Source organism: Pteronotus mesoamericanus, unplaced genomic scaffold, assembly GCF_021234165.1.
Source record: "Pteronotus mesoamericanus isolate MK-2021 breed Mesoamerican mustached bat unplaced genomic scaffold, CSHL_Meso_final contig_263, whole genome shotgun sequence".
Taxonomy (NCBI): Eukaryota; Metazoa; Chordata; class Mammalia; order Chiroptera; family Mormoopidae; genus Pteronotus; species Pteronotus mesoamericanus.
Genome location: NW_026555112.1, coordinates 12,977,037 through 12,985,497, shown reverse-complemented (window position 1 = coordinate 12,985,497; position 8,461 = coordinate 12,977,037). Strand labels below are relative to the sequence as shown.

At 42.7% G+C, this 8,461-nt stretch overlaps 1 pseudogene; it reads left to right on the top strand.

The window, feature by feature from the left end:
• The first annotated feature begins 7,549 nt into the window (after positions 1 to 7,549).
• LOC129071315 (GTPase HRas-like) overlaps positions 7,550 to 8,461 on the top strand; it is a 146,552-nt pseudogene continuing 145,640 nt past the window's right edge.

The window sequence follows — 8,461 nt, the reverse complement described above, 5'->3', positions numbered from 1 at the left end:
AGCCGAGAGGGCAACCCCCATTGCTAGGCCCTTGTTCATAACTGATTTCCAGAGGCAGTCACCGTAAAGATGGCCCACTGTTTCCTCCTAGAATGTGGTCTCCAAACAGGTCATTATCATCACCACCATCACCATCCCCCTCATCATCACTTTCCTTTGCATTGATATATTATTTTGCAGTCTTAGGTAAGTGCTTTTCACAAGTATCACTTCATTTGTTTGTCATGAACTGCTATGAAATAAGCAGAACTTTTAATCAGAAAATCTCAGTGATGTGTGTCAGGTCTCCAGCTGACTCCTCTTGCAACCAGGACTTTAATCCAGCAGCGCTAACCTTATCTACCTACCCAGGTTCTTTCTCCATTAGCCTCCAAATAGCCCCCATCCTGGGCTGCGGGTTGCCATGAGCTGTTGGGGTCGGGTTCTCTGTCCGGAGCCCTGTTCCTTCTTGCCCTTTGAGTTATCCCCAGGGCTCCCTGCTCAGAGGAATTTAGAACACGCTGTGGTTATTTGTGGAGCACTTTGTTTCTGGGAGATGGGGGCTTACACAGCTCAGAAAAAGCAGCACTTGCCCACACAGACAACACTGCCCAGGGCTATTAATATCCAAGCACAATAGCTTAATGAGGAGGTGGAGTGTGGTTTGCCCTGGTCACAGGACCTCTCAGCCATGGAGATTGTATTATTTTACAGCAGCCCTGCTAAGACCTGGGGCAATCAGACTCTTACCCCAGAGTAGGCAGTAGAAGAGAGGGCCTTGCATGGAACTGCAATTGCCTGTCCTCACCACCTTTCCTGGGAGATAAGGACAAATGGAGGCCTGAGGTCTCAAAATAATATTTGATTAGTGCCGCCTTTTTTCCTAAAGCTCTGAAGCATCCCAAGCATTCTGCATTTGTTCTCTTTCTCAGTCTTATAGTTATCTTTATGCCTAGGGAAAGGGTAAAGGTTTTAAATGCATTTATTCACTCAGAAAACATGTATTGTATATTTGTCATGTGCTTAAACCATCCCAGGCGCAGATCATACTATGATGAAGAGGATAAGGTTCATTTGCTCAAGCTCACAGTTTGGTGGAGAAAGTCCACTGAAACACTGTTATATCAGAGTGGGATTATAACAAAGCTAAGTACAAGAAGCTACAATAGGACAAAGGAAGGAGTGGTCAACTCAGTCTAAGGAGAGACAGAAGCCAAGAAGAATCAAAGAAATGACTGCACTGGGTCTCAAGGATGAATAGGCATTCAGCAGGACAAGGCCGGGAAGAGCATTCCATCAAAGACAAGTACAAAGCCAGGGAAATGTGCTCTAGCCTGGCACCCAAGACAAAGGACTCAATCCCAGACAGGAAAGGGGATAGATAGTATGGTGGGGTGTGAAAAAGATGGACAAGAAAGAGCAGGCTTGCAAGTCACTTAATGTCATTGGACCTCGTTTTCAAAAATAAATAAACACTTTCATGACCCTCTGCAACTCTTTTTTCACTAGGTGATGCTGTCTACCACGTCAGGCTTTGTGCACATGCCTCCCACCTGCATGCTTCAAAGCTTCCATGAAGGTTCTGCAGATTTCCCGCAGTGCAGTCTGCTGCAAGAATTGTGGTGTTATCCTAAGCAGAGAGTACTTATCTTCAAGATATCTTGATGGCAGAATTATGGCCAAAGCAGAAAAGACATGATGAAAATAGTGAAAATCTACCAGTTGCAACTATTGGAACCCAAGCCATTCTCAACTGCTCAGAGAGCTAGGAGGCTGGGGAGAGCCCTGTAATTGGCACACTAGGCTTGGGGTCTTACCTGCTCATTTGTAACATTTAGGAACCACTGACATATCCACGTATCATCAGTGCAAATTACCCAAGTTCATCTGAAACCCTGGTCCTTTATTCCATCAAAGAGTAAAATGCCTGAAGGACCCCAAGATTGAACCATGAAATGTCATTAACTAAATCTCTGTCCTCACAGCTCCCAGAACTAATTATAGAGCTTCGAGTGTCTGGGGCCAGACCCCTCTGGTATAAAAAGATTTATGAAAGGCAAAGGGGGGAGGCAACAATAATTCTCACCCTATTATATTCCTTTCAATTATTTACAGTAATGGGCACTGATGGTGAACAAATATAGAGACTGGAATCCAGTGAGGTCACACGGGTGTTCTGGAAGCCAATGATGCAGTGTTGGAATCTGGGGACACCATGAGGCAATGTTTCAGCTGCCCCTGCATTCTTCACCTCCCATTGTTTCTCTCTCTCTCTCTCTCTCTCTCTCTCTCTCTCCCTCCCTCTCTCTCTCTGCTTCCCCTCCCCCCACTACCAAAGTTAAGAGCACAGACGCAACCTCCTGGTGGGAATTCTGAGCTTCATCCCATATCCAGGGCTAGCACATATCTTCCTTTGATCCAGAGTTTTAATAAGATGTTTACATTCATTCTTCTAACTGAACATAATGGGAAAATGAATGTTGGAACCCCAAGGGCAACAAAGGTGCTAGTGAGTGTGACTACAGATCACCCAAGGGTCATCTGACCTCTAGGAAGCCCCCAGTGCAAAGGCTTGATAGCACCAGAAACCCATGTGCTTACTGTTTCCCAACTTCATTAGTATTAGGTTGATGCCTCATCCAACTGGCTTCTGGCTGATGAAACATGGGCAGTGATAGAAGCCACCTAAGGCCTGCCCTTAAAAACATCCTAGAAAATCCTACAGCTCTTTCTTTCCCAGAAGATGGTATTCTTTTCCTTAGATGCCACAGGTACCAGGTATAGCTACAATGTGGAGAAGCCTCTTGAGCCACCTGGTATCATACTGTGACAGGAGCAAGAAATAGAGTTTTTAATAACATTAAGTCACTGATGTCAGGGTATGTCAGATGTGGCAGTCAGCACTGTTTTTTTTTTTTCCAGTGTAAACCTTGAATAGCCTAGGCAGTAGGCACAGAGATGTTTATTCAGCACAAAGAAAAATAAGCCTATTGCATTAAATAAATCTCTTTTCCTTTTTCTTGATCTAATGGGCCATGTTTCAGAATAACCCTTGACCTGCAAGTTGGGGAAGAGGTTATAGTAAATAAGTCCCTGGAGAGGCCCTGGGTCACTGTCTGGGAGCTGGGACCATTTAACTCCCCCAGGAGTAGGACAGGAAGGGAGCCTCTCCTGGAACAGACTCCAACAGCTTCCTGGAACTCAGTAAAATCAGAAATGGTGAACTAAGTAGAAACAAACCTCAGAAACAACTTAAAGCATGTGTGTGCACACACATACACAAACATATACCTTTTTTCTTTTTTTAATTTAATATTTATTGTATTTGTTTTCCATTACCATTTAGTCCCCTTATAACTCCCTACCCCAGTACTGTTGTCTGTGTCCATGAGCCCTTTTTCCTTTTTGCTCAATCCCTCCCCCACTTTACCTCCCCACTCCCCACTAGCTGTCATCTTGCTCCCCATCTATGAGTCCATCTCCATTTTTCTTATTAATTCCATTTGTTCATTGGAGTCCATGTATGAGTGAAATCATACTTTCTCTGACTGGCTTATTTCACTTAGCATAATTTTCTCCATGCCCATGCATACTATCACAATGGGTAAAACTTTCTTCTTTTTTATGGCCAAGTAGTTTTCTATTATGTGTAAATAAATACATATGGCTGTATAAATAAATATGTATGTATAAATAAAATGTCCCATGGCTGTTTTAGCCACTCATCTACTTATGGACACTTGGACTGCTTCCACATCTTGGTGACTGTAAATAACACTTCAACGAACAAAGGGGTGCTTCTGTTCTTTTGAAATTAGTGTTTTGGGTTCCTTTGATTATATTCTCAGAAGTGGAATCTCTCAGTCATAAGGTAGATCCATTTTTATTTTTTTGAGGTATCTCAGTACTGCTTTCCACAGTGGCTGCAACAATCTGTGTTGCCACCAACAATGCACTAGGCTTCCTCTTTATCCACATCCTAACTAGCACTTGTTGTTTTTTGATTTATTGATGATAGCCTTTCTGACAGGTGTACGATGTATTTCATGGTGGTTTTAATTTGCATCTCTTATGATGAGTGACGCTGAGCATCTTTTCATATGTCTATTGGCCATCTGTATGTCCTCTTTGGAGAAATGTCTATTCAGGTCCCTTTGCCCATTTTTTAACTGGGTTGTTGTGTAGGTGTTGAGTTCTTTAAGTTCTCTATAAATTTTGGATATTAGACCCCTTATCAGACATATCGACAAATATGTTCTCCCATTCTGTGGGTTGTCCTTTTATTTTGTTGATGATTTCCTTTGCTGTACAAGAACTCTTTAGTTTGATGTAATCCCATTTGTGTTTATTTTTTTCTTTTGTTTCCCTTGCCTGGGGAGATATATCTGATAAAATATTGCTACGAGCAATGTCTGAGATTTTGCTGCCTATGTTTTCTTCTAAGATTTTTATGGTTTCAGGTCTAACATTTAAGTCTTTAATCCATTTTGAATTTATTCTTGTGTGTGATGTAAGAAGGTGGTCTAGTTTCATTTTTCTGCACATATCTGTCCAAGTTTTCCAAAACTATTTATTATCAGCATATAAAAATGCACCTGATTTCTGGATATTAATTTTGTATCCTGCTGCTTTGCTGAATTCACTTATCTGTTCTAGGAGTTTCTTGGAATCTTCGGGGTTCTCTATATACAGTATCATGTCATCTGCAAATAAAGACAGTTTTGCTTTTTCCTTTCCAACTGGATGCTTTTTATTTCTTCTTCTTGTCAGATTTCTGTGGCTACGACTTCCAGTACTATGTTGAATAAGAGAGATAAAAGCAGGCATCCCTGTCTTGCTCCTGATCTTAAGGGAAGTACTTGTAGTTTTTGCCCGTTGAATATGATGCTGGCAGTGGGTTGGCCATATAGGGCCTTTAGTAGGTTTAGGTATGATCCTTCTACTCCCACTTTGCTGAGAGTTTTTATCATAAATAGGGGCTGCATCTATTTTATCAGAAATTTTATCAAAAGCTTTTTCTGCATCTATTGATATGATCATGTGGTTTTTATCCTTCATTTTATTTATGTGGTGAATCACATTTTCTTTTTGTGAATGCTGTACCAACCTTATTATTTCCATAATAAATCCTACTTTACCATGGTGTATGATTTTTTTGATACATTGCTATATTTGGTTTGCTAATATTTTGTGAAGGATCTTAGCATCTATGTTCATTAGGGATATTGGCCTATCATTTTCTTTCTTTGTAGTGTTTATTTTTTAATGCATTTTTAGCCCTTTATTGTGCAGATATAGATATCTTTTAAAATGAAGTTGGGATAGCAGTGTGCATGCTATTCGTGCTTTGCCTTTTCCCTTTCCTATAGCCTTAATTATTCTTAAATTGCAATCTTTTTTAATTTTTAATTGTTCATATACATTTGTCTCCATTTTACCACCACCACAACCCCCTGCCCCACCCACCCCCACTCCCACCCTCAATCCTTCCCCACTTTGGCTTTGTCCATGGGTCCTTTATACATATTCCTTGATTTGACCCTTCCCCTTCTTTTTCGTATTACCCCCTTCCCTTCTTTCCTCTCATCACTGTAGGTTTTTTTCTTTCGATGTTGCTGGTTATATTTTCCTTGCTTGCTGTTTTGTTGATTAGGTTCCACTTACAGATGAGATCATATGGTATTTGTCTTTCACCCCCTGGCTTATTTCACTTAGCATAATGCTCTCCAGTTCCATCCATGCTGTCGTGAAGATCTTTGTCTGATTGTGGAATAAGTAAAATGATGGTCTCCGAAAATGAGTTTGGAAGCTTTCTCTCCTCTTGAATTTTATGAAATAGTTTGAGAAGCAGAGGTGTTAGTTCTTCTCAAAATGTTTAATAAATTCACCTGTGAAGCCATCTGGTCCACGACTATTGTTTGTAGGGAATTTTTTGATTATTGCTTCAATTTCATTAGGTGTAATCTGTCTATTCAGAATCCCTGATTATTCCTGATTTAGTTTTGGGAAATTGTATGTTTCTAGGAATTTATCCATTTCATCCAGGTTGTCCAGTTTGTTGGCATATAGTTGTTCGTAACATTTTCTTACAATGCTTTCTATTTCTTTGGTTGTCAGTTATTTCTTCTCTTTCATTTCTGATTTTATTTGGATCCTTTCTCTTTTTTTCTTCATGAGTCTGGTTAAAGGTTTGTCAACCTTGTTTATCTTTTCAAAGATCCAGCTCTTGGATTCATTGATCTTTTGTATCTTTTTTAAGACTCTATTTTATTTCTGCTCTTGTAACAGGAGGGAACACCCCCCTGGAAATGGGAAGGAGTGAAGAAATGCTGAAAACAGCACTGCTTGTGTCACCCCAGTACCTAGGATGACACGTGCATAACACACACATAAAACGGCTCACAATACTGGCGCCAAAAACCAGGAAGATGATTGGATGGTTGGGATATACAATCCTATCTGCTTCTGCCATGCAGAGGATTCCAGAGGGAGCCTTTAAAAGTAAAGTGCAGGAATGCCACTCTTGGATTCTTTCCTCCTTCTGACAGACGGGCTGGAGTTTCTGGGCCACAGACCTTGGGTACTGGGTGGCCCTGGAGGGTTTCCCTGGGCCCCACCCTGAATGCTTCAAGGTGGGCCTGGAACACAGCAAGCTTTAGTAAGAGGGCAGGGGAGGAGGCTAGGGAGGTGGACTCATGGGGGCACAGGCCTGACAAGCCCTGTGCCCCTTCCCCAGGAAGGAACCCACAGAAGCTGTCACCTGCCTGCTGACCATGACTCCAGTGTGGGGCACCAAGCCCCAGATCCTTCCCAGGCATGAGGCCATGATGGCTTCTGCCTGCCTACGGCTCATATCAGTACAGGCCAGTTGGCTACAGCCCCAGTGTAGCCAGGGAGGGTCAGGTCCCGCAACCCTCCCAGAACACTTCAGGCCTGTCCTGAGCACTTGTAGGTACTACAAGCAAGGCTGGTAAGAGGAGGAGAGAGGAGATTAGGGTAGGAAGGTCTCAGAATGCAGGTCCCAGAAGGAGGCCAGGCGACACACCCCACTCCCCTTCCCTGTGCAAGAAGCCATGAGAAACAGCCTGGTGGCCACCCCCCAGCAACCTGCTCACTCCTCCAGTGGCAGGGGCGAGGTGGGCATCAAGAAATCAACTGTATATTTATGTATATATGTATAAACAAAAATTCCATTTCCTTTCCACCAGACTGTTCTCTAGAGTCGTTACCTTTTGTGTGGCAGTTGGTAGGACCTCACTGGTTGTCCAGTTGCAATAGTGGCACCCAACCTGGGGCCCTACCCACTGTGGCAGGTCAAGCCCCCCATGGAGCGTGTCTGTGGTGCTTCCCCATTGCTGGGAGTTTCTCTGCATACCTGCTGGGGGCTCAGCCACTTAAATATGACTGGAAAGGAAATGGGTCCAGGAGGGAATAGATTCTGGGAAGGAGGAAGGATCCCCTGAGTTTCATAGCTGAGAACCAGGGTCCAATGAGAACTGGATGAGTTTTGGGGAGGCACTGAAGGCAGCGGTGGGGGCCAGAGGCTCAGCAGCTCCCAGACCTGCTGAAAATGGCTGAATATAAACTTGTGGTAGTTGGAGCTGGTGGTGTAGGCAAGAGTACCTTGATGATACAGATAATTTAGAACTGCTTTGTGGACGAACATGATCCTACAATAGAGAATTCCTACAGGAAACAAATAGTAATTGATGGGGAATCCTGTTTCTTGGATATTCTCGACACAGCAGGTCAAGAGAAGTACAGTGCCATTAGGGACCAGTACATGAGGACTGGAGAGGGCTTTCTTTGAGTATTTGCTTTGACTAATACTAAATCATTTTTAAAAATTCACTATTATAGAGAAGTAAAAATAGCTGAAGACTCTGAAGATGTACCCATGATCCTAGTAGGAAATAAATGTGATTTGCCATCTAGAACAGTAGACACAAAACAGGCTAAGGACTTAGCAAGAAATTACAGAATTCCTTTTACTGAAACATCAGCAAAGAGAAGACAAGAGTATTGACAATGCCTTCCATACATTAGTTTGGTAAACTCTAAAACATGAAGAAGAGATTAGCAAAGATGGTAAAAAGAAAAGAAGTGAGCCCTGGCTGGTGTGGCTCAGTGGATTGAGCGCCAGCCTGAACACCAAAGGGGCACTGGTTTGATTCTCAGTCAGCGCACATGCCTGGGTTGTGGGCCAGGTCCCCAGTAGAGAGCACATAGAGAGCACACATTGATGTTTCTCTCCCTCTCTTTCTCTCTCCCTTCCCCTATCTCTAAAAAATAAAAAAAAAGATTAAAAAAAGATTTTATTTTTTAGAGAGAGAGGAAGGGAGAGAGAAAGAGAGGGAGAGAAACATCAATGTGTGCTCTCTACGTGCTAAGATGCAAGGAAAATATGACCAGCAACACTGAAAGGAAAAGAAATCAACAGAGACAAGAGGGAAGGGGGGGCAGGGAAAGGGAAGGGAAGGGG